Here is a 27581-nt window from a genome sequence, read left to right on the forward strand (position 1 = left end):
CGCGTATTGCATAAGTTCTTGCCTGGGCTTTAGCCTCTAATTTTGCAGTAGAATCCTTAGCAATAGTTCAACTGCCACTTACATTATCGGGATGTCTCTAGGGTCTACCTCGAGAAATAGAAGAATTTGAGTGTAGGGCTAACTCAACCTCTTTATTAGCTCGCTCTGGGCAATCTCTGAGAAAATGGTCAAGAGACCCACATTTAAAACACGTACCGCTCATCATTTGGCACTCTCCAAAGTGGAATTTGTTGCAGCTTTTACACTTCAGCTTTTGTTCATCTATGCTTCCCACACTAGTTACTATGGGGGAAGGAGACTTCGGGTTATGTCGTTTGGAGCTTCTTACTCTACTCGAATATCTTACCGACGAAGTGGAGCGTTCTTGTTGACTTCTTGATTTCTTTATGGGGAAGGAGTGTGTTCTGCTGCTAAACCTCTTACTCAAAACTCGAGCTTCTCTCTTAGCTTGCTTTCTTTCATTATTTAGCTCTTCGGCCCTCTTGGCCTGATCAGCTAATGCTAAAAAATCTCGTATCTCAAGGATCCCAATCAACAATTTAATTTCCTGATTCAAGCCTTCCTCAAGCGCTTACACATTTCGATCTCTAATTGAACCCACTACGTTGCATACTGACTTAACCTTATGAATTCCCTTTCGTACTCTGACACAGTCTTATTTCCTTATTTGATCTCCAAGAACTCGTTTTGCTTCGAGTCAAAAAATCTTTAATTGATGTATTTCTTTTTAAACTCAGCTTGGAAGAACTCCCATGTAATGTCTTCCTTTGGTACCACTGAGGATACTGTCTTCCACTAGTGGTATGCAATTTCTTTCAAAAGAGATATAGCACACTTCCAACATTCCTGGGATGTACATGACAATTTATCCAAAACTCGCACAGTATTCTCAAGCCAGAACTCAGCTCATTCAGCATCATCCTCGACCTTAGCTTTAAACCCTTCAGTCCTATATTTTCTAAGTTTATCCACTGGGGCCTTACCAATTCTCACTAGTTCAAAAACTCTTGGTACTTCATCAAGTTGGTTAGCAGGTGGAGGTGGACATGGTATTTTGAAGTGATTTTTCAGGTATTCCCTGAACCACTCATCCATCCTATCGAAATAGGCTACTTTCGCCTCTTCTCGGCCTTTAGACATAGGCTCTTGATACGTGATATTCATGACATGTTTTAAATATTTATAATGAATCATTCTTGAAACTAACTATTATCACGATGAAGGCAAGTGTACTTATCGAATAGTAGTATAGCTTTCGCAAGTTTGGTTTATCAAACCCAAATGAACCAAAAGTACTAGTATTAACTTTCTTTTTATTATATAGCCTAAGAATAATGGGGTTTATTTATCTAACAAATTAACTAAACTAAGAAATCACAGAAAATAGAATTAGGGAATTACTTTTGGAAAAACTATTCAATTAAGGCAATACTTAAGGAAGAATCCACCTAGATTTCACTTGTTATTTGACTCTAAATTGGATGATTTATTCATTTGACTTGATCCATAGAAATACCTAAGATATGTTATTATCCCTCTTGAGACTAACAACGTCTAACCCTAGGTTGAATAATTGGAATCTCTTTCTAATTAATTCCCTAGGGTTGTATTAACTCGATCTATGGATCTCCTTATTAGGTTTCACCCTAATCTGGCAAAATCTTGTCACCCTATCTCTATGCACGCAATCAACTCTGCTTAATTATGACAAATGTACTCTTAGACAGGGTTTATTCTCCTCTGAATAAGAGCTTAACTTGAATCAATATCCTGGAATATCAAAACAAGAATTAAGAACACATAATTAAGAACAAGTCAAATATTTATCATACAATTCAGATAATAATAACAAGATCTGTCTTAGGTTTCATTCCCCTTTGGTAGTTAGGGGTTTTAGTTCATAACTAAAAAGGTAAACATCTCAAAAGAATAATGAATACAAAACATAAAGAAAAACCCAAAACACCTGAAGGGAAATTGAGGGGAGATCTTCAGTCTTGATGATAACTCCGCTTCTGAGATTGATCAATCGGCTTTCCTTGAGCGGTTCCCTACTTCCTCCTCTGTGTCCCCTTTTCCTCCTCCTCTAGGGTGTATTTATAGGCTTTAGAATGCCTAAGAACCTCAAAATTAGTCTTTTTTGAATTGGACACAATTTAGGCTCGACAGGGACACACCCATCTTACACGTCCGTGTGCGATTACTTCAGGCCGTGGTCAAGCCTGTTAAATAGGCAAGGGAGTGTGGTCCACCCGTGTGAGTTGTGTTTTGATTCTTCCAAATTGACACAGCCGTGTGGTCTGCCCGTGTGAAGAAGTCTAGTCCGTGTTGATTTCATACGTTGGCCCATTTTCTACGTTTTTGGCCCGTTTCTCGTTCCTTTCACTCTCCTATGCTCACCTAAGTATAAAATATGAAATTAAGGCATTAGGAGCATCGAACTCACCAAATCTAAGGAAAAATCATCCATAAAATGTGCTAGGCATGGGATAAAAATATGTATAAATTACGGTTTATCAAATACCCTCACACTTAAGCATTTGCTTGTCCTCAAGCAAAATCTTCAACTTATAATCAAAATAAATTCTTCTCAACTTATAATTTCTATCGATAATATCTCAAAATAATCCATAGGTAATCATACATTGAAAATTCAACTGAAAGAACATCAAAGTTTCAAACATTCCAAGTTGAGCATTTTATCATGAAAACATAGGTGTCTCCCCTCATCTAAGTAATTACCTTTGATTCAAAATATCATAGAGTTTCACATCCTCAATAAAGATTCACTCAAATCACTCGAGGTGTTTAAGTACAATGAATGAAACATTCAATAGTCAATAATGAAAAGTCATTACCATAGGCTTGCATGAAAATCAAATCTCCACCACTATAAATTGAGATGAAACATCAATAAAAAGGCCTTTAAAGGGTTGTAATGTGGCTTTGGTTAGAGGGTATGATCACAAATTGAAAGAAAGGGTTATAATTGAGATTGAATTGAAAATTTGCCTAACTAGAAAAATGACTAGTCATCAATTGAGTACAACAGAGCTTTTTCTCAGAATATGGAATTTAACTTCTTTAGCTCAGAAGATCACTACTACTAAGATGTATACATGTATTTTTTTTTAGTTTTTTTTCAGAACAAGTCAAATTACAAAATGGAATAAAACATAGCTAAGCAACTATTCCAACTCAAATCTCGACAAAAATAGGGATCAAATTAATTTAGGGAATTTCAATAATAATGAGTTATGGGTTAATATTGAGAGTAAATCAATGAATGGGTTGTTAGGCTCAAGGGGGTTCACTAAGGGTTAATTGTGAAGGTAGGATTTTATGGAGTGAGTGGGTTAAACCTAAGTGCCTTTATCATTTTGACATATCAAATCAAATGATGTGGTCTTGACATGCATAATTAAGCAAGTTCTAGAATAACAAATCAAAACTGACGCACTCATAATGAAAGTGAGCATGAAAGAAATAAAATATGCTCTAACGGCTCAAGATCTCACAAAAATTATGGCTTTTTGATGTTTAAACTTGTGAATTCCAACTCAATATAACACCTAAAATTGGGGAAACAACCTAAAAGCTTTTAATTCTTTAAAAATCAACTTATCATGCTTGATTCCCTAATGTCTTAAAGTTTAAACAATCAATGCATAAATGCCTATGTTTTAATTCAAGATATACCAATAAACATTATAAATCAATCAAAATTTATCCTAAACATGATATGAGAGCTTTTCAAGAAAACAAGGCAATCATTCAGGGATTTTTCTGATAGTGAAATGAATACCCCCCCACACTTAAGATGTACATTGCCCTCAATGTACAAAGATAGATATATAGAAAAGAATATAACAATAAGATAGGGAGAGAAGTGAAACTTCCTGAGTGATGAATGAATTTCCTTGAACTGGAGTTTTGGAGAATAATCAGCGTAAGGGTAGAGGAGGATACTCCGGTGGTGGTAGAGGTTCATTAGTCCATAAGTTCTGCACCAAAAGAATATTATATCAAGTGGTAGCTATGGCCGTGGTCGAGCAGGACATGACAGTCGTGGAGAACCTTTCCCGGTGGAGTTTTTAGTTCCTTTGCGATGATGAGCTTAGGAGCTCTTTATAACTGACAGAATCAGGAACTTTTTAGGAAATATAAGGAAGCATAATTACTCGATATGAAATAGCCGAAAGTAAAAATTGTTAAATAAAAATTATAAATCCTAATAAAAACAAGCTTAAAAATAAATAAAAAGTAGTTTTAAAATAAAAGTCAAAACATAAAAATAAATAATAAATAAAAGATTTTAAACATCTTCATCGCTAGATGGTTTGCGAGGTGGGGGTGGCGATAAGATGTGGAAGTGTTGACAAATCTACTGTAGAGTAGCATCAATGTTATCGAAGCGCTGAAAACACTGTTGCTCGAATCGAGTAAGGCACTCAAAGATGTCAGTGTATGAAGCCGTCGCATGAACTAGATGAGAAGGAGGTGGTGGCTGAGGCGGTGGATCCTCGTGACGTGGAGGGACATCATCAGTAATGTCCTCGGAGGCCTCTTCCTCGGTAGATTGGGTGAGACGGTACTGAGGAGGGAAGGTGCCACGCCATTTCTCAATCATCCTTATACTTAGCATGCTCGAGATGCCCTATGGGGACATCTAGCCCATGAAAGTGAGGGAGGATGATTGGACTATTATGTTGAGGAGCTCGAAGTACCGAGCCAACCGCATCACATAGGGCCCAATGGAGATGACCCCCTTCCTATGCCACTCCGTCTGATGTTGAATAGCGAGGGCAATGAAATAAGCAAGGTTTAGGACGTACCCATGCAACATACATCATAGAAAGTAGGCTTCATGAGTGTTGACGACGCCAGTGCTCTCTCACCTTCCTGTTAACGTGTGAGCAAAAATGGCGTGTAAGTACCTCAGAGATGGAGAGAGAGCTGATGCCTTGGAGCGGCTAGGATTTTAAGAGGCAGCGCCGGGGGTGAGGAAGTTCCAACACCATGAAGGAGATGATGGATGTGGCTATTGAAAGCGTGGAGTTCATTCTCCTCCATGAACTCCTCAGTGTAGAGGCCCAGTGCGGTTCCGAACTCTAGGATGTTCAACTGGCGGACTAGACTGCTGAGGCAAAATTGGATTGTTCCCGGCTCATCAAAGTGGCCCATCACTGTCTGAAGATGGAACGTTGAGTAGAGTTCCATCGTGAGTTCAAGATATGTCAGCTCGACAATTTCAAAGAAAAGCCCCCAAGGATCGGTCGTGAGGAGGGCTTGAATTGCATCTGCGAGTTGGACTTCTTCTAGCGCGGCCCAGTCTATACAACGGCCCACTTCCAAGGATCCGGCCCGTAGAATATGGAAAAGTTCTTGTTGGAGCCCAATGGGGAACTGTAGGAAAGGGTGACGAATTTCTGTAGTACGACTCGAGGAAGATGACGCTCCTTTTCTTTTCTTCGAAGCAGGGACGGCGGCTTTCTTTCCTCGTAAAGACGACATGGTATACCTGCAAGCAAAACCATTATTTCTTCATAATGAATGTTCAAGGTAAGACAAAAAAAAATTTAAAATGGCAAAAGTCATAAATTAAAACTAAATATCTCAGTCACAACTACTAGCAAACTTAATCAAAAACAATTAATTTTATGGTGTATCATTAGCATGATAATGGCAAATATTTCTATGTAGCATATTTTATTGATGGAAAATGTCGACCCAAAAGGTATGAGTATTTCTATTATCCTAACCATAAATATTCACTTTAAACTAGTCAAATGGAGTAGATAGATCATGCAATGAGTAAGAACTTCAACATGAAAAAGATGATAACTACTCTAGATACGAAATTTGAGTGATAGAAAGATGAAAATAACATGAAAAATGTAGATTACTATGATAAATAGCATTAAAAATCAGTAAAATAAAAGAGAAAAGAGTAAACAAATGCTAGAAAGAGGAGAATGAGCGTCAAAATGGGGTTGGAAGCGGCGCACGGGCGTGGTAGGGAGACCGTGTAGACTTGCAAGGACTAGGGTTAGGGATTTTGGGTGAAGAAGATGATGAATAGTGAAGGGTATTTATAGATTTTGGGACACACGGCCAGGGACCACGCTCGTGTTCCCTAATTTTTGCCCGTTTGATTCGTGAATTTTGAATTGGGGTGTATCTGACAATTTCCCCACGATCATGTACCTTGGGCGTGTTGGTGCACACGGTTGTGTCGCACGGCTGTGTCTGTCTTTGTTCTCTTCTCCCAAGCCTGTGTATGAAGGTCCATGGCCGTGTTGTTTTGGCAGGTTCGCCCACGGTTGCTTGACACGGGCGTGTCACCTGCCTGTGTTAATTTGATAGGTTCGGCCACGGTTTCAAGGCAAGGGCGTGTCGCACGCCTGTATTTTTTTTGGCAGGTTCACCCACGGCCATGTCGCACGACAGTGGCAATTTATCGTAGCCCGTGCTGGGGAAAATCTTTGCCCTGTTTCCACACTATCCTAAGCACGGCCGTGTGCTTGGTTGTGTCTGTATGGTAAACCTATATTTAAGAGCTCCGTTAGTAAGTTAGGTGTTAAACACTAAAATTTAAAGAAGCTAATACAGTTAGTGCTCGGGTTGCCTCTCAAGAAGCGCTTATTTATAGTCTAAGCTCTACTTACCTCTCCATTGAATGGTCATGGTGGTTCGAGAAGTTTATACTCCTCATTCCTACTATGAATCTCATCAAAATAAGGTTTTAGGCGGGTATTAGTTACCTTAAAAGTGCCAAACTTGGGATGACTTACCTCGACTGTACCGAATGGGAAAATGCTAAGTATCGTAAGAGGAATTTCTTCATTCGATTTGGCAATGACAATGTGAGGATCTACGGTATCTAATAAAACTTTATCTTCAACCTTAAGCTAATTTGGAAAGGTATTGAGCTTGTTCTGGCGTAGTTTTGGTTTATTGTGTGTTCTCAGTTTATGTGTCCGCCATTCATCTAGCTCCTCGATTTGTAGCCTTCGTTCTTCATGAATAGGTCCTCTACTATTGCTTGAAAATGGCTCATGTACTTCCTTCAAACTCATTTCCTACAAAATAGGTTGCACCATATTTTCAGTTTTAGTAGAATGGTTTAGACAATCACCTTCAATTTCCGATGTGTTGCCGGAATTGCAAGCTTGAAGGGTGATTGTTTCGTCTCCCGCATGAAGTGTGAGCTCACCCGTGCCAACATCAATAATCGTTCTAACAGTTGCTAAAAAGGGCCTTCCTAAAATTAAAGGAGTGTTGCTATCCTCCTCTATGTCTAGAACAATGAAGTCAACGAGAAATATAAATTTATCAATTTTAACTAGCACATCTTCAATAATACCCCTAAGAAATCTTATAGTTTTATCTGCTAATTGAATGCTCACCTAGTCTGTTTGGGTTTCCCAAGACGTAGTATTTTAAACATTTTGTAAGGCATGACGTTAATACTAGCCCCTAAATCAACTAATGTATTATTAACATCTAAACTACAAATTAAGCAAGGAATTGTAAAACTCCCTAGATCTTTCAATTTGTTGGGTTGTTTATTATGTAGAATAGCTGAGCAAACTGCGTTTAGCTTCACATGCGAAGCCTCGTCCAACTTTCACTTATTTGCTAAAAGCTACTTTAAAACTTGCATTGCGTTTGGCATCTGTGATAGAGCTTCAATAAACGTTAAGTTTATATGTAATTTTTTTAAGAGTTTAAGGAATTTACCAAATTGTTCATCTGATCGGTCTTTCGTTGGCGCATTAGGGTATGGCACACGAGGTTTGTATTCTGTACTTACCGGTTTCTGCTCATTATGGTCTACCTCACCTTTACCTTTGCTTATCTTAGTTTCTTGCCTTGGTTCTGGTTCAGGTATGACTAACCCTTCCTCATCTTGACTAGTAATCGCGTTGAGTTGCTCCCTTGGGTTACACTCTATGTTTCTTGGCAAGCTACCTTGTGGTCATTCAGAAATCAACTTGGCAAGCTATCCAATCTGAGTTTCGAGCCCTTCGATCGATGCTTGTTGATTCTTAAGTGCTATCTCGGTATTCTGAAAACGAGTTTCTAACACCGATATAAACTTTGAAAGCATCTCTTCAAGGTTCGGCTTCTTTTCCTATTGGTAGGGTGGTTGTTCGTAGCCTGGAGGTGGTCTCTGATTTCCTTGGCCTCCCCATGAAGAATTTGGGTGGTTCCTCCAACCCGCATTGTAAGTATTGCTATATGGGTTATTTTGGGATCTAGAGTTATTGTTACCATATATTGGACTTGTTCCTCCTCGATGCTAGGGTTGAAGGGTTAATATTCTGTGCATGCTCCTCCTCCATTCGAATCACACCTCATCACTGGATGTACCTGAGTAGAACCACACAAACCGTCAATCTTTTTATTTAAGAGTTCTACTTGGTTAGATAGCATAGAAACCGCGTCGAGGTTGAAAACACCGGCTACTTTCGTCAGCTTTGTTCTCATAACTTGCCTCTGATAGTTATTCAGTGGCATCTCCTCAATAAATTCGTAAGTAGCCTCAGGTGTCTTATTATTGATAGTTCCTCCAGCGGCTGCATCAATCATCTACCGAGTCGAAGGATTTAGACCATTATGGAACATTTGAACCTGTAGCCAAAGCGGTAACCCATGGTGAGGGAACCTTCTTAAAAGGTCCTTGTATCTCTCCCATGCATCGTAGAGTGTTTCTAAATACATCTGCACAAAAGAAGAGATATCATTACGTAATTTGGTTGCTTTAGCTGGTGGAAAGTATTTTAATAAAAAATTTTCGGTCATTTGTTCCCAAGTAGTAATTGACCCTCGTGGTAAAGAGTTCAACCATTGTTTAGCCTTATTCCTTAACGAAAAGGGAAACAACCGAAGTCGAATGGCGTCACCAGAAACGCCATTAATTTTAAAGGTATCGCAAAATTTTAGGGAATTTTCCAAGTAAGGGTTGGGATCCTCGTCCTGCAAACCATCAAACTGAACAAACTGTTGTATCATTTGAATTGTGTTAGGTGTTCAAAATTATTTGTAGCAATAGCAGGTCTAACTATACTTGACTCAGTTCCTGTTAAATTAGGTTTAGCATAATCATACATAGTGTGTAGAGTAGGATTTTGATTAACAGCAATAGCAGGAGGTAGCAAATTTTCCTGGTTTTCAGCCATCTCCTCGATTGTGGTTTGACTATTATCCTCTTGCTCATTCTCTGTGTATATTAAGCTTCCCCTTATTTCTCTTTGGTTTTTGCGAACTGTGCGATCGATCTCACTGTCAAAAAGTAATGGTCCTGATAGGTTTCTTCTAGTCATAAACTATAAGAACCTATCAGAAAAAAGGAAAAAGAAGAATTAGTAATAAAACTTAGAATAAAATTTAAATTGCAGAAAAAGTAAATTGCTAAAGTAATAAAAATCGAGTGTTTCTAATATCTTAGTTCCCCGGCAACGGCACCAAAAACTTGATACGTGATATTCATGACAGGTTTTAAATATTTATAATGAATCGTTCTTAAAACTAACTATTATCATGATGAAGTCAAGTGTACCTATCAAATAGTAGTATAGCTTTAGAAAAACTAACTATGCTCACCTAAGTATAAAATATCAAATTAAGGCATTAGGAGCATTGAATTCACCAAATCTAAGGAAAAATCATCCATAAAATGTGCTAAGCATGGGATAGAAATATGTATAAATTACGATTTATCAGCTTTCTACTACTACTAGAAACAGCTCATTGCACGGAAGCTGGAGCATGGCTCTCGACTCCCTCGGACTCATCTTGGGCTTGATTGGAAGACATTTACTATATTCAAATACAATTAAAAAGTTAGGAGATGTCACACTATCAAAATTTGTATAATGGCATGTATAGCTAAACTCGTTACATGCTATGCTAGTCTGAGAATCAACTAAATCATTGCTCTGATACCACTAAATGTAACATCTCTTACCCGTACCCGAGACCGGGGTAAGGTATGAGGCATTACTATACACAAATGGGACACTTCCAAAAAATGCGGGTTATAAAATTTCATTTCAATTTAAAATCGATACAAAAAAATATATTATCCCCATTATAGACCTACGAGGTCTAAGACATGCATTAAAAGTGATCCAGAAGTAAACTGGGAACTTTGGAAAACTTTCAAAAAATTTTAGGCTTAAGCATCATATGCCCGTGTAGAGGCAATGCACACGGCCGTGCGCATTGGGACACGCCCGTGTCCCTTACCCATGTTGAATTATTAGAATTTATTTTTCATTTCGAACCTACAGGAGTTTTCACAAGACCAAGCACAGGCCCGTGTCCTTGGCCCGTGTCCCTCACACGGCCTAGACACGCCCGAGTCAAAAACATTCTGTTTATGATGTCATCATTCATCTAGGGGCACAAGGCCAAGGCACACGTCTGTGTGCTAGGTCGTGCCCACTATGTGGCTGAGACACATGGCCGTGTCTCTACTTATGTGTTTACTACCATGCAAACTGACCTAAAAAATTTAAGTGCAAGGGGACAAACGGCTGAGCGACACCTTCAAGGGGTTGGCCATATATCACACACGGCCTAGACACATGCCTGTGTGTCTACCTGTATGGACCATTTAAAAGGCAATTTTTCCAAGCCTTTAGTCACCCTCAAACATCCATTCACACTCACATATTCCTTAAACAAAACATGACATAGGTGTGCCCTTAAAACCTTCTTGGCCAAGGTCATACATGTTACTACATGTCTTATTTTATCCTATGATAATGTTACCCTCTTTGCTAGGGTTACCATTTCAGCAATCACATATTTTTGTACTTGGCACATTTTATAACTCATGTCCATTATGACATAAACTATTTTCAAGTGATATGACCACCTTTTAGATATCTATTCATGGTATAACACAATAGGCATTCATATGAGACATTGGGTAATAAATTGCGTAAATTACTATTAAAAGACCTATAATTAATATTTCAAAACAATTTTATACAAATTGCTTTTAGAACCCAAGTTTTGCAATTTATTCAAAGTCATCCCTAATTTCCAATTGGACACCTTGCACATAGAATTCCTTCATGAAACTTTCACACATGCTTATTCTCATATCCTAGACCTCATAATAATCATGAAATAATTATTTTAACGTCAAATTTGTGGTTTTGAAACCACTATTTTGACTAGGCCCTAATTCTAGATGTTACACTACCTCTCACTGCATTTTCTTTTTTCCTCTTCCTCCATCGATTTTGATCTTGCGTATCGTAGTCCTTTCGTCTCATTATTTTGGTGTTTCACACTATTCTGGTAAGTGGTATTTTAGTTTCTGGAACTTGGTTTTTTCAACATGTTCGTTAAAGCTTAATTGTTGTATTAACGGTTTGGTATATAAGTTAAGGAACTTTTCTGCATGTTTCTGAAGTAGGAAAACATGGTGAGTAGTAAAGTTATGCTCGGATAGCCTAAACCACACTAGGGATTGCTTGTTTCATCGGTAAGTCACTAGTGCAATTTTTGGGCATAAGTGTTGGCTCGTAAATCGTTTGTTAAGTTGCCTTTGGATTGCTGTTATTAGGTTTTAGAGAGCTCAGGGTTGCTGTTGCATTACTTTCGAAACAGGTGTGGTTTCGAAATGCAGAAAAACTAGATTTAGCAAAAGCCAAAAAACCCCACTTTCGACGCCACACGGGCGTGTGGTCGCCCGTGTGTGACAACATGGTTGTGTTGTCAATGAAGACATGGTCGTACGTAGCATACGATCATGTGATGGCCAAGGTGTGGTCGTGTGGGACACACGGGCTAAATAGAATTAAGCCATGTGGGCCACACGGGCGTGTGGGTCTACAAAAGTAGTCCACACAAGAGTGTGTGAATTTGGGCCAGGCCGTGTGGTCCACACTGGCCAAAGCCAATCTGGGCATGTAGGCCCACATGGGCGTGTGGGCCTATTTAGTTAAAATGTTTCCTAGGGTTGCACGAGTTGTCCAAGTCGACTGTGAACCTACTATAGGGTCGATAAGCGATACTTAGACCCTAAATCGTGTGACCTGAAAATATAATATATGTATTGAGAATGTTAAATTTATACATGCTTACTGATCCGTATGTATGACTGATAACTGAATTTTAGCATGTAAGCATGTATTTCTGTCTGTCTGCATTGAGCATATTTAGTTGCATCTGTATTAGGGTGGGATGAATGATTATTGGAGGAAGTGTACTGAAAGGCGTTTATGCCTATTATTTGGCAGCTCAGCTGCAATGTTACTAATATGTACCGCACTCGGTACGACTTGGTGAGTAGGGCTGGGTGGGTGTTTTAAACCCCACATGGTGTGTAGGGATGGTCGGAGATGGTGTGTAGAGGTTGGTGGGTAGGATATTGATTTCTATTACTGTATGCATATTGTATCTGAGATGGGTTAAAGCCTTAATTTGTACTTAAAATGTATCTGAATGGGCTAAGGCCTAAATTGTATCTGAATCTGTAATGAGCTTAAGCCCCAGACTACATTAGACTGATAACTGTTGTCTGACTGTATACATGTCTTCTATAGGGATTACACACTGAGTTTATGTAAACTTACTCCTTTCTATTTTATCTGTATAGGTAATCACTAAACTTAGATGGATCAGAGCGGCGGAGGACTCAACGGTGACCACATGTCTATTGAATTGCTTCAATTCCATTTATGGTTTTTATTTCCTATTTTTGATGTAATTTGGGACTTTGGGACTGTTTGCCTTTATTTGGATTTTAACCATTTTCATGGACTTTTAAACTACAAAACTCAACAAAAACTCGGTTTAATTAAAAACAACATTTTACCTAAATGCGAACGATTTCTTTAAATAGTACGGTTTTAAAAGCTTTCGCTACAGGATATGTTTTTAAACGAATCAAATTAACAATAAAACAATTCTAAAATTTATGAGAGATAAACAAAAGCTAATAAATAGAAACGATCGATAAATTCAATTTCAAATCCCATTCAATATGACATCGCCATATTCAACCATAACATCTAGGCCGGGTTTGGGGTGTTACACATAGCTAATATCATTCACATTCACTAACCTTTCCATTGAACATATAGTCAATGTCTTAATCATATTCATCAAATATTTCCCTTTTTCAATACTTGTATGAATTTTGTATGTACCTGAGTCACTTAGCTCATTCACATATTCTTTCTCGACTTGACTTTGCCTGTTGAACAGTTCGAAATTGTCAAGGATACTCGGAAATCACATAAGCTCATACAATGTCATATCCCAGATATGGTCTTACATGTTATCACATATCGATGCCACTGTCCCAGACAAGGTCTTACACGAAATCGATTAACGATGCTAATGTCCTAGATGTGGTCTTACACTTAATCTCAATACAATTCCAATGTCCCAGACATGGTCTTACATGTAATCACATCTCGATAATCTAATGTCATGACATTCGTATCCTATGCTATTCCTTAGGTTCGTACGGGACTTGCGAATGTCAAAACTTCATTGTCTCTTTCTCGTATTTTCTCATTTTACATTCATAACAATTCAATAGCAAGTAAACATATATAATTCAATTTAAATACATTTATTTGCATATGAATTTACCTCGTAGTCGAAATAAACAAATGGAATCGACTATTCGTCAACTTTCGATTTTCCCCGATCTAAATTGTTTTCTTTCGTTCTTGATCTATATATATTCAAAATTAACTCTTTTATTCATCAACACATTTAATTTAGTCCACAAACACATATTTGGGCATTTTTACACTTTAACCGCTAAAGTTACACATTTTTACAATTTAGTCCTTATTTCAATAAACACAAAATTCACAAAATTCAATATAACCCATGCTTAGCCGAATTCTCTATAGGTCTCTAGCAACCCATATTTTTCATTTATTTCACAATTTAACCCCTCAATTTACACTTTCCTCACTTTAACCCCTAATTGACATTTTTGTCAAAAATCACTTTACGAAACATGTATATCAAATACCAAGCTTGCATAATTCATCATCTAACATCATAAAAATCATGGATTAATCAATGAAATTTTACAAAATCATCAACAATTTCAGAAATTAGGGTACGGGCTAGCTAGTACTCAAAGCAATGATCACAAAAACATAGAAATCATCAAAAACGGATCAAAAATCACATACCAATTAAGCTTTATAAGTGTCGAACCCTAAGTTAGCATGAAAGATTTTTTCCTCTTTAAATTCAGCTAGGATGAAGAAATAAAGATGGTATGGCTTTTTTGTTTTATTTTAATTAAACTTAAATCACAAATTACTAATTTATCCTTAATAAATTAACTTTAAAACTTTATAATGCATGTCCATAAATGTCCATTATAAAAATAAATGGTCTAATATCAACATAAGGACCTATAATTTAGCAAGCCATAGTAATTAAGAACTTTTAACAAGTGGAATGCAACTTTTGAATTTTACGCGATTTAGTCCTTTAGTCAAATTGAGCTATTAAATGATAAAATTAGTTCACGAAATTTTCATACATATAAATTCACATACTGTAAACACCAAAAATAATATTAAAATAATTTTATGACTTCGGGTTTTTGGTCTCAAAACCACTTTTTCAATTTAACTAAAACTAGGCCGGTACATATGTTTATGTTATGATCAGTAATTATTACGTTCAAAGGTAAGTACTACTATCATGCATGCTAAATTCTAAAAGAGTAAGTCTATAGTAGGCATGAACAATAAGATGTATATATAAGACTTCACATGGGAATTGTTAGTGTTACAATTGATAGTAAATAGTATACGAAAGAGTCTTAATGATGTTCTTATTTTTAAAGTAGTCGTTGATTCTATTTTGAGATGAATATTTAGATCTGGAGTTTTGAACTACCATTAGTGAGAATCAAGCAAGTCTCTACTCTGACTCTTGCATGCATATTTTTCATACTGAAGTATATCTATATGAAAGTGAGTAATTTGGAATCTGGAAATCGTGGATAGTATAGTATGAAAATGATACTTATACAACTATAGGAATAAAAATATAATTAGATTAAGATATAAGTTATTCTTCTTGAAGATAAATTCTATGGGATGTATTATGAGTGTCATGAACTTATTAAATCTTGGGTCTAGGATGTGTCTTGTAACACCCCTTACCCGTGTCCGATGCTAGGACAAGGTACGAGGCATTAACAGACTTAAACATACACATATATGTAGAAACTGGGCCATAAAATTTCTTTTTAATTCAAAACCTTTCATACACATGCATAATGTCCCATACACAGGCCTACGATGCCCTAAACATGCATTGAAAGTAGTCAAGGACTAAATTAAAAACCTAAGAAAGCTTTGAGAAAATTTAGAAAATATCTTTCCATGAAACAGGGTCACACGCACGTGTGAGCACAGGGACACACCGTGTGCCTAGGACACACTCATGTCCTCAGGCCGTGTAACTCTCTGACTATGACATCAGCAACCAAAATTTAACCACATGGCCATGCCACACACCCGTGTGACTAACACATTGGCTATTTTCCAAGCCTTTTGTTACCATTAATCCCTCACATCTTTACACACATCAAAGTTATACATCATGGCATCATTCTAATGATTTAGCAGACTTCACTAAGGTGTATTCTTAGCTTTAACATGATATCATTCATAAGTTTCACATACTCATATAATATCAAGACTAGATACATTAATCCATATTCATTGACCTTGTCAAGTGAACTTATTTAAACATTAAGCATTCATGTTCAATCATCATCGTCTTATTTCTATACCATACAATTACTTCATGGCTATAACCGTTTTTATTGGTCATGAAGCATTTATCATGCATACATGTCTTAACACCAATCATGCATGTCCAACAAGCATAAAAACATCATCACGTCGCAAGCAGTAGAACTTATCATGAGTAACTAGACTTACAAACCACATCTCATGGATATATATAATGAATCAATATAAGCCAATACATTCTAAGTCTCTATACATGCCACTCACTTGAAGGTGCTTAATACACATATGTCAATTCTCCGAAAGTGATGGCTTGATAGTGTGATGCTGCCTCCGACGATCTCCAACCCCGAGCTAACTTGACAACACTAAAGAAATGAAAAGGAGATGGTAATCTTTATAGCTTAGTAAGACCGTATGAAAATAATAAGCAATTTATCAACTTGCTTCTCAAGGTAATACAACCCTATTTGCATTTTTTACTTATGTTCTAGTCAAGTTGTTTTCTCGAGTCATTTATTTATATCTGGAGCTACAGAACTCCAAATTAAGATTTGAAACTTTTCCATGAAACTAGACTCACATCTTCTTACCATAAAAATTTTAGCATTTTTGGTCTAGCCAATAAGTACACTTTATTCCTTAAAGTTACCCCTTTTTTACTGTCTGATAGTTCTGACCCCTCTTTACTAAAAATTAATTTATCTCATAATACAAGGCTCGGATGATGTTCCTATCTATTTTCTTGAATATAGACTCATTAATAATGCTAAGAATATAAATTATAACCCATAATTTATTTTTTAAATTCCCAATGATTTTCTCAAAATCAGCACAGGGGATTTCGAAATCATTCTAACTCTGTCTCACAACAATTTAAATATTTCATAATCTGAAACTCTTTTGTTTACACCATATCTTCTATGTGAAACTAGACTCATTAATATTTAATTTCATATTTTATTCAGCCTCTAACTTAGTTTCCACAATTTTTGGTGGATTTTCAAAGTCATACAACTACTACTGTCCAACACTGTTTTGGTTCAATATAATGATAACTATCATAAGTTCACTTTCGACTAATCATGAACTCACCATTTCTTGAATTCCACGTTCAAATGCACAATATAAGTTAACATGATATTGCAACAAAATTTATAATCATAATTCATACATCGTAGCTCACCGATGTCTCAACATTAAAAAGTCTCAATAATCATAAGCTTAGTGTACATACCTGTACTCATCGTAATATATCATATAACCATACCTCTTTAACATGCCCTTCTCGGGACCTTTGTCACATCTATTTCATTAGCCGTTGAACCCTCAGAATACTCTTGGATACATGGAAAACTTGCACATAAGTGCCACATGTAACACCCCTCTCCCGTATCCGACGTTAGGACAAGGTTCGAGGTGTTACCTAACTTAAACTCAATCAATCACACAAAAATCGGGCCGTAATATTTCAATCAATTTAAACTTTTTCATTTCACATACATTTTGTCCCTTAAACGGGCTCTCGAGGCCCAAAACATGCATTAGAGGCGGTTCGGGACTAAACTGAGAACTTAAGAAAAACTTGAAAAAATTTCATGCTTTAAGGCTCCACACGCCTGTGTGGATATAAACCATGTAGTCACACACGCCCGTATGGCTTGGGACACGCCTGTGCCCTTAGCCTGTGTGCAACACTGACTTTAAAACATGGCTATGACATACGCTTACTTGATGCCATAGTCCAACTATGGTCTTGCACTAGGTCTCGTCCATCTGTGTCGATGCCAGGTCCCAGACAGGTCTTACACTGACACATGTAACTGTGCCGATGCATGTCCTGGACATGTCTTACACTAGCACATCTCGTAGCCGACGCATGTCCCAGACATATCTGACACTGGTTAACATCTCGAGGCCTATGCATGTCCTAGGCATGTCTAACATTAGTCCTCGTCTCAATGCCGATGTCATGTCCCAGACATGGTCTTACACTGGCTATCATAATGTGGCCGATGTATGTCCCAGACATGTCTTACACTGGCAAACAAATATCATGTATTGCCATGGTCCAACCATGGTCTTTTTCGTCAATTCATTAGTGAACAATCGTACTCATTCCCTGCGTTCCACCCAATTTGATCTTTCATTACAACTTTCATGTTATTGTGACATTTATGATTCTGCAACTGAGATTATAAAGCATAACATTACGACATCTTGAATTCATTAATCTAGACATAAATGTCAACCTCATGTATATACTGATTATTAAACATGCAATAAAAGCATTCATACATACATTCTGTCATTTCAAGCGAATTTTTTTTATAAACACTTGGCCAATCAAGTTGGACATTTAACATCGTATGAATACTAACATGCATAAAAGGGCTTTTCACAACTTAACTTTGTTTTATTCCACTATTTCACATTCTTTAACTCAAGAGTATCACATAATGAATACTAGTTCATGTAAAAATATTGATTTTTTTTCCATTTTCAGCATATCACAAGCATGATTCAATAATCTCAACTTTACTCTTATCTCTATTAAGATTTGCTCGGTTGGAACTCATTCCTGTCTTAACCAACAGTTTTGTTAGGGCCAGGAGATATCACACTATCACGAGTAATACTATGGCATGTATAGCTAGACTCTCTTCCGCTGGGTTAGTCCGAGAATCGACTAAGCCATACTCTGATACCACTAAATGTAACACCCCTCGCCCATATCCGACGCCGAGACAGGGTTCGAGGTGTTACCTGACTTAAACTCAATCAATCACAAAACCGGGCCGTAAAATTTCAATCAATTTAAAACTTTTCATTTCACATACATTTTGTCCCTTAAACGGGCTCTCGAGGCCCAAAACATACATTAGAAGCGGTTCAGGACTAAACTGAGAACTTAAAAAAAACTTGAAAAAATTTCATGCTTTAAGGCTCCACACGCCCGTGTGAATATAAACCATCTAGTCACACACGCCCGTGTGGCTTGGGACACACCCGTGCCCTAAGCTTATGTGCAACACTGACTTTAAAACACGGCCATGACACACGCCCATGGCGACAGACCGTGTGTCACACATAGTCTAGACACACACTAGTGTGTTTACCCGTGTAGACAATTATAAGGCTATTTTCCAAGCCATTTGTCATCCTCACAACATATGCACACATACTTATCCAATAACATACAACATGGCATAAATGAGCTCTTAAACATCTACAAACATGTTATGCTTATGTCAATTTCTTATGCAATAAATGTCATAGAATTTACTCACATCATTACCACATACTTGTCATAACTATCATTACGTCACAAACTTCTTGTCCATAACTAGGCATGCATAATCATATCCACAAACCATTCATGAGGCATTATTAACTATTTACCAATCACTTAATCTTGCATCAGTTACTAACTCATCAATGAATCTCAATTCAATCTCTAGGCATACATGTTGTAAGCCACATCACAAGAGATAATAACAAACACGCATAAGAATAATCATATAGGCCCATAACGTCATTAGCCGACATAGGCCAATTTACATGACTACATACTACCTTAATAACAAGCCAATGCCTTTGGCTAAATCACAATATCACATTCTCAACATTAAGACCTTATACATGCCATAGACTCGAAACACTAGGATTGACTTACGCTGATAGCGTTAACTCGACAGTGTGATAATATCTTTGACGGCCTCCCACCCAAGCTAACCTGACAACCCAAGGGAACATGGGAAAGAAAGAGGGGTAACCTTTAAGCTTAGTAAGTTCATATGAAAATAATAAGCTAACCTGACAACATATTCTCAAGTTCACAACATATTCTCAAGTTCACAACAAGCTAGCTTCCTGACTAACAGTCACTAAATTATTTATATCTGGAGCTACAAAACTCCAACTTAAGTTCCATTAATTTTCCTTAAAACTAGACTCATGTTTTCTACCATAAAATTTCTAGAATTTTTGGTTTAGCCAATTAGTACAATTTATTTCTAAAAGTTACCCCTGATTCACTATCTGGCAGTTCTGACCTTTTTGCAATAAAGTTTAATTGTCTCATAGCACAGGACGCGAATAATGTTCTCGTCTATTTCTCTTGAAACTAGGCTCATTAAGGATTCTAATCATATAAATCATAACTCATAACCAGTTTTTTTACAATTTATAATGATTTTATCAAATTAGAACAGGGGATCTCAAAGTCATTCTGACTCTATCCTATGCAACTTCAATTATCTTATTATAGGAAATTCTTTTGCTTACACGGTTTCTTTTATAAGAAACTAGACTCAATAAACTTTATTCCAGTATTTTATTCAGCTTAGCTTCTAACTCATTTTCCACTATTTTTAGTGTATTTTCAAAGTTACACTACTACAGTAACTCAAATCTGTCAAGGCTAAGTTACTCATTCATGATCATTGTTCACAAAATTAATACAACATCATTTCATCCATCATGGTAAGAACACATATTTATGCATCATAGATCATTCACATACCAATGCATTCTCATAGGCTTAGTGTACATACCTGTACAACTCGTAACATAACTCAAGTGCATACTCACCAATGACTTACCTCATTGGGACCATCATCAACTCTTTCCTCAGATTACCCGTTGAACACTTGAATGCTAATTGGATACTCGGAAAAATCTTTGCACATAAGTGCCTCAATTGTAGCTAAAGCTACCTCATATCTCATGACCTTTAAATGTTCACTCTCGAGCTAGTCATCTAGACTCATAATTCCTAGTGACATGTCACTCGTATCCTATTTTATTCCTAAGGTTTAAACGAGATTTTTCCTCGCCTATCAAGGCTTTGTCTTATCATATTTATATTAATCACATTCACATTAATATTCATACAATTCATGTAATGATAACATTTAAATACATGTATAACATGGTATTGTTTACATACGAACTTACTTCGATACCACAAAGGTGAAAAGGACGTAATCATCCCTTAATCGATTTCTTTCCGTTCGAGGTCCAAAATTCAATTTTCATCATCTATAACAACACATTCAAGTTATTAAAACAATGTACTAATCAAATTAGTCCATTGAGACACTTGGGCAACTTTTACAATTTTGCCCCTATAATTTTCCAAAATTACCAAATTACCTTTAGGCTCAAAAAATGATTTTTATTCAATTTATTTACTCTTTAAGACTATATGAACCATTTTCATAACTATGGAAACTCACAAAAATCATTATTACACACATTAACAACCCATTTTACAACTTTGCATAATAACCTTTTTAAGGTATTTTCATGCGAATTTCCTTCACAAAAGTTGTTTATTAGACAAATGAAATTCATATTCTTCCATAAAAACTCAGCAAACAACACATATACATTCATGTTAAAACCCTAGACTCTTTATAATTTTGCAAAATAGTCCCCTCTTATGAAAGCTCATGCTTTAGGGGTTACAAAAATGTAAAAATCTGCAAGAAAAGCATTAAAATCACTTACTAGAAGAGAAACTAAGTGGCTGAAAGTTTCAAGCTCTCAAAACCCTTTCTTTGCTGCATATTTCAGTGGAGGAGAAGAGAAAAATGATAGCTTTTCCTTTTTGATTTGTTAATAATAAAACTAGTCAAAATTGGTGACCAAATTTCACCTAATTTTGACTTTTCAACAATTTTTGTCCCCCATGACCGGTCATGCTTTATTTAGGGTTCTAATATCACTTTAAAGTCCCCCAATTTAATACACAAAGCAATTTAACACCTTAGGCATCAAAACACAACTTTTACCTTTTACGTGATTTAGTCCTCTTTCGAAATTGGACTAGAAATCGCTAAAATTAACTTACCAAAATTTACATGCACTTATAAAATTATATTATAACACATAAAATAACATCAAAATAATTTTATCTAGCCTCAAAATAGTGGTTTCAAAACCACTGTTCCGACTATGTCGAAAATCGGGCTGTTACACCACATATACATAAGTAGCCAAAGCTACCTCATAACATGTAACGCTTACAATGGAGCTACTCACGGGTTTGCTCATAAAAGCTATCGGTCAAGGTGTAGCTACACGAGCTGCTCATACAAGCTGTCAGGTATCCGACCAACTGAAGGATTACCTAGCCACCGGTAGGACACACAAGACCATTTCCCGGAACCCAATTACATGTATCGTATCCATTATGAACTTGGACCAATTCAACAAGTTCGGATGCTCACACCCATAATGAACTTGGACCAACTGAATGAGCTCAGATGCTTCATATATATCACGAACTTGGACTAACTCAACAAGTTCGGATTTCTAAATTCCTAATGACATGTCACTTGTACCCTAGACTATTCTTAAAGTTCAGACGGGATTTTTTCGATGCTCAATCTCTGTCGAACTTACTCGACGTGTCGGTCTAACTATCCATAGTATCAATTGCCCTTTCATAGCATAATAAGGCATAACTCAAATAGCAAATAAGCTTTTAAGAATTTACAGAACATATATCATATATTGCATATATCACTTGTCGTGGATCATCATTTTCTTGCATTTCATTTAATATTCTTCCATGTCATATTTCCACATCATAAATACCATTTTGTCAACTTTTCCAATATATATATTAAATCATACAATATATGCAATAATAGTAAAGAATTATAATTCAAACATAACATTGCACTATTATTATCATACGAACTTACCTCGAATGTAAATTTCGGCCAATTACTCTATTTTAGTCCATAACCTCGTACTTTTTGATTTAAGCCCAAATCTCGATTTCCTTAATCTAACATGCATCCTATAATTCACAATTTGACAAAATGGCCGTTTTGCCCTTAGATTTTACAAAAATTATGATTTTACCCTTAGGCTCGTAAATCAATTTTTATCTAATTTCCTCCTTAACCAAGCCTAGCCGAATTCTTTTTATAACTATAACAACTCACAATTTCAATTATTTCACACATTTACAACTTATTTTACAACTTTACAAAATAGCCCTTTTTAGGTGTTTTCATGCAAACTTCTTTCACAAAAGTTGTTTATTACACAACCAAGACTCATTTTCTTCCACAAAAATTCAGAAAAAAAACATAAATGCTCTCATGGAAAAACCCTAGATTTTCAACCATTTTGTAAAATAGTCCCCCCATTAGCTAGTTCATGCTACAATGGTCCTAAAAGTGTAAAAATTATCAAGAAAAGTCATCAAAACCACTTACGTGCAAGAGAACTAAGTGGCTGAAAGCTTAAGATGTTAAAACCCCCTTGTTTGCTGCCATTTTTTGTGGGGAAGAAGAAAGGGAAAAAGATGATATCCTTTCTCTTTATTTTATTTTTATTTTAGTCAATCTAGTCACCAAACCCACCAAATTTTGACTTTTTGACCATCTTTGTCTCTTATGCCGACCATGCTTCTTTAAAGAGTCTAATTGCCATTTAAAGACTCCAAATTTAGGTTCTCTAGCTATTTGACACCCTTAGCTATCAAAATAGGACTTTTCCACTTTATGCGATTTAGTCCTTTTTCACAATTAAGCTCACAAACGCTAAAATTAAATCACCAAAATTTTCATGCACCTTTAAAAACATGCCATCACACATAAAATAATATTAAAAATAATTTCTCTAACCTCGAGTTAGTGGTTCCAAAACCACCTTTCCGACTAGGCCCAAAATCGGGCTATTACATGTCTGGTTCGTAGAGGTTGTAAAGTGAGTCAAGTCACCGAGTGGTAAATAAGGAAGTTCATTGGGACTATAAACGCGAAATTTGTTATGAAACTTTGAAGGAAAAATTCATGGTCATGACATACTCTAAAAAAGAACTGTTGAATGGAATTTTATCTAATGGGGTTTTCTATGTGTCCTAGGGCGATGATGGGAAATCCTCACTCAATGTGAGTTTAAGCAAATCCATATTGTAAAAGATTTGGGATGCCTATGTGCCATTCTGGCAACCTTTATGTCTTACTCTGAATGAATCGCCTTTATGGCATACTCTGTATATATATAACCTTTATAGCGTATACTGTATGGTTTGTCTTTGTGGCATATTCTATAATATGGACTTATGACATGTACAGTATGTTGTTTATTTGCCTCTGACATATCCTGTGAAGTGCACCGGGACAGTAAAAAAATGAGACTTATGTGATTGCTTGTATGGTGTGTTCCGTTAGGCCTATGTGGCCTGAGCTGTCAGGAATGTCTAATAAGATATGGATCTGAATGTCTGTCTCTACTGTAAGATATGATGAACTTCTCTTAGTTCTATACTAAGTAAGGCTAAGACGAGACATACATATGTTTTGGGTTAAGAGTGAATAAATCTTAAAGGTTTCCACGAAAAAGATATGTATATCTGTATGTTAAGAAGGGTATCTGTTATGATGATCTTTGACTATGGAAAGTGAGGGGTATTGTGTCCTATTCCAAAACTATTATGAGTCTGAGTTCATATTATCTTGAATTATGGGATCCTAATATATCACGATCTGGAATACATTAGAGAGGTTTATGAAGTGATTTATCTGTAGGGATTACCGAATCAGGGTATGTCTGAGTATAAATTGATGGTATTATATTCTGAGCAAGTATTCTCCAAACATATATGTATCTGCTTGTGATAAATTTCAATGAACAACTGTTTGAGATAAGAGTATGAGTTAAGGTAAGGATTATTGGAAGTGGTTTTTGAGGGTATGTTCTATTAAGAATTAATTATGGGACAAGAGATTTATGAAACATTTGGACGGATTCCTAGGTTAGTTAAATAAGGAAGATGGAGGATGACAAGAGCACGATATGTAACACCCCTAACCTGTATCCGACACCAGAATAGGGTAACGAGGCATTACCAGATAATACATGTTATTCACGTACATTTATACATCCATAAACAAAATTCATTCAAATCATGCATAATGTCCCTTATAAGGCTCTACGAGACCTTAAATCATGCTTAGAAATGGTTTAGGACTAAACCGATAACATTTACAAACTTTGGGAAAACTTAAAAAATTTTCTTTGATTTCAGGGTCACACGCTCATGTGAACAGGCCGTGTGCCTCTCACGTCCACTAGACACGCCCGTGGTGCTGGCCATGTTAAAATAGGGCATACGTATTGACTTGTACCACACGGACAGTGTAACACCCCTAACCCGTAACCGTCACCGGAATAGGTTAAGAGGCATTACCGGACTTGTAACTCAGTTCAAAAGAATTGTTTATCCGATAACATCTTATCTCAATTAATATCATTCAATTGTACTTAAATCAAGCATACAAGGCTTTAATCATGCATTCGTAACTACATTGATAACATATAAAAATTTCAAAAACTTAACATTTCAAATATCACATGCCCGTGTGAATAGGTCGTGTGACTCACACGGCATTAGACACGCTCATGTCTCTAGGGCATGGCAAAATAGAGCATACATACTGACTTGTACCACATAGCTGGAGACATGCCCGTGTGCCTTGGCCATGGTCAAAACTAACTTGGATCACACGGCTAACCACACGTCCGTGTGTCTAGCCTGTGTACCCTTCGAAATGGCCACACATGCCCATGTGCCAAGGCTATGTGCTTCACAAAGCCATCAGACATAGTCGTGTGTCTAGACTATGCTCGAGACTGACTTTAAATTGTAGGACTACCCTAGGGGACACACGGTCGTGTAACATGACCATGTGTCACACACGGCTGAGACACACGCCCGTGTGGACAAAAATAAGCCATTTGTAAAGCCAATTTGCGACCCTACTCTCAAATACACAAAGCAACCAAAATACCACATTTTAATACATCTTTAAGTAATCAAAAACATGCCAATTCATACTCATGTCATGCCATCTAACATCAACCAATTCAACTACTCAATTCCACATTCAAAACCTATCACATTATTATACCAAAACCATCATAATTTACCATTACTCAAACATTGATAACTAACTAAAACAACATCCATTTAATTATATCCACCACTATGGCAAACATACCAAAACAAGCCAACATATAAAGGCATTAGTTGCATCACATATATCACTTATCTAGCATTTAACTTAAGCCAACTTAAATAGCCAAAACATATCAACATTTACATCATTAACAAGCCAAATCACATGGCTAACATTATAGCTCAAAGCATACCAAAATGACACTAGCCTGTACATTCCATATACCATATATACGAGCTTCAAAAGTACTAACAAATGTTCGATAGTGTGATGATGCTCCTGACGATCCCCGAGTCCAAGCTAGCTTTGATTATCTATAAAACATAGACAAATAACACACAGTAAGCTTCATAGCTTAGTAAGTTCGTAGTTAAACAATTCAATTTATCAAATAAATATAATTCAATCTTATACACATTACCAAAACAATATCTCAATAACACAAGCCTTCCTATCATGTCTCAAAACATGATTCATTAACATCTCATTGATCTTTCTCACGTAATACTCAAATAGGTTCCGTACGTACCTATACCACCTCATACTAATCTCTTCCTTAAACAAGTCATTCTTTTATCCATTGGATCATTTAGAATAACAATTGGATACTTAAGGATCACAATTGATAAGTACCTATATCATGGCCCGTAGCCAAATCAAGGTAAATTATCCCAGAGTACCTATACCATGACCCGTAGCCAAATCAAGGTAACTCCTCACAAAATACCTATACCATGGCCTGTAGCCAAATCAAGGTATTTACTCGCACCCAAAGTGACAATATCATAGCCCAAAGCCAATGCATTAACTTAATGATATTACATTATCATTATCACTGTACTTAAAGTTTAACCGAGAAGTTTCGCTTGTCGATTTCATCGTCGAACACTTCCGCATAGTCATATTTACAATTCAAACATTATTCGCAATCTCATTAACACATTTTATGAAATATCAAAGCATATAAAATTCATTTATAATGAAATTAACACCTACGAACTTACCTCGATTGTAGAAACAATGAAACTAGCCGATTAATCCAGTACTTTGTTCTTGCCTTGATTTAAGCCCGAGTTCCTCTTTTCTTGATCTATATAAATTCAAATTTAACTCTCTTATTCAAAAACTCATTCAATTCAATCAATATGCACATATGTAGGGCATTACACAAATTAGGCCTCACATTTTCACATTTTGACACTTTAGTCCCTAATTCATAAAATCACTAAATACACAAAATTTCATATTACACATGCTACGCTGAATTTTCCTCTAGCCCATATAAGCCCATAATTTCACTTATTTCACATTTTAGTCCCCCAAAACCTCATTTTCACAATTTAGCCCAAATTACTCAAATTCATTAAAAATTCAAATACAAAACATATTAATCTAACACATGTCTTTCATTTTTCATCACTTGACATCACAAAGCTTACAGTTTCATCAATGGCTCAACTCAAAATCTTCATCAATTTCTTAAATTCAAACATGGGTTAGCTAGAGTACTAAGCAACAATCACAAAAACATAAAAATCATCAAAAACGAATCAAAAACCATACCTTAATCTCAAATTTTCTTAGCCAAACCCCAGGAACTCTTTTTCTTTTCTTTTTCTATCAATCTTCGGTAACAAAGATGAACATACCACAAATTTCATGTTTTATTTTATTTAATCCTTAATTTATGCATAATTTACTAGATTACCCTTGCTATTTAACTTGTAATTCATTTAATAGTTGTCCATATTTGTCCATGCATATTTCTAATGGTTAAATTACATCATAAGGACTCCACATTTGT

General features: G+C 36.3%; 1 non-coding gene across 1 annotated transcript; it reads left to right on the forward strand.

Annotated features, from left to right (window-relative positions):
- The first annotated feature begins 8674 nt into the window (after positions 1 to 8674).
- LOC128284866 (small nucleolar RNA R71) lies at positions 8675 to 8781 on the forward strand. Its single transcript, XR_008275286.1, has one exon. It is a non-coding gene; the product is annotated as a small nucleolar RNA R71 (small nucleolar RNA).
- The last annotated feature ends 18800 nt before the right edge of the window (positions 8782 to 27581 follow it).

This window comes from Gossypium arboreum, chromosome 11 (assembly GCF_025698485.1).
Source record: "Gossypium arboreum isolate Shixiya-1 chromosome 11, ASM2569848v2, whole genome shotgun sequence".
Classification (NCBI taxonomy): Eukaryota; Viridiplantae; Streptophyta; class Magnoliopsida; order Malvales; family Malvaceae; genus Gossypium; species Gossypium arboreum.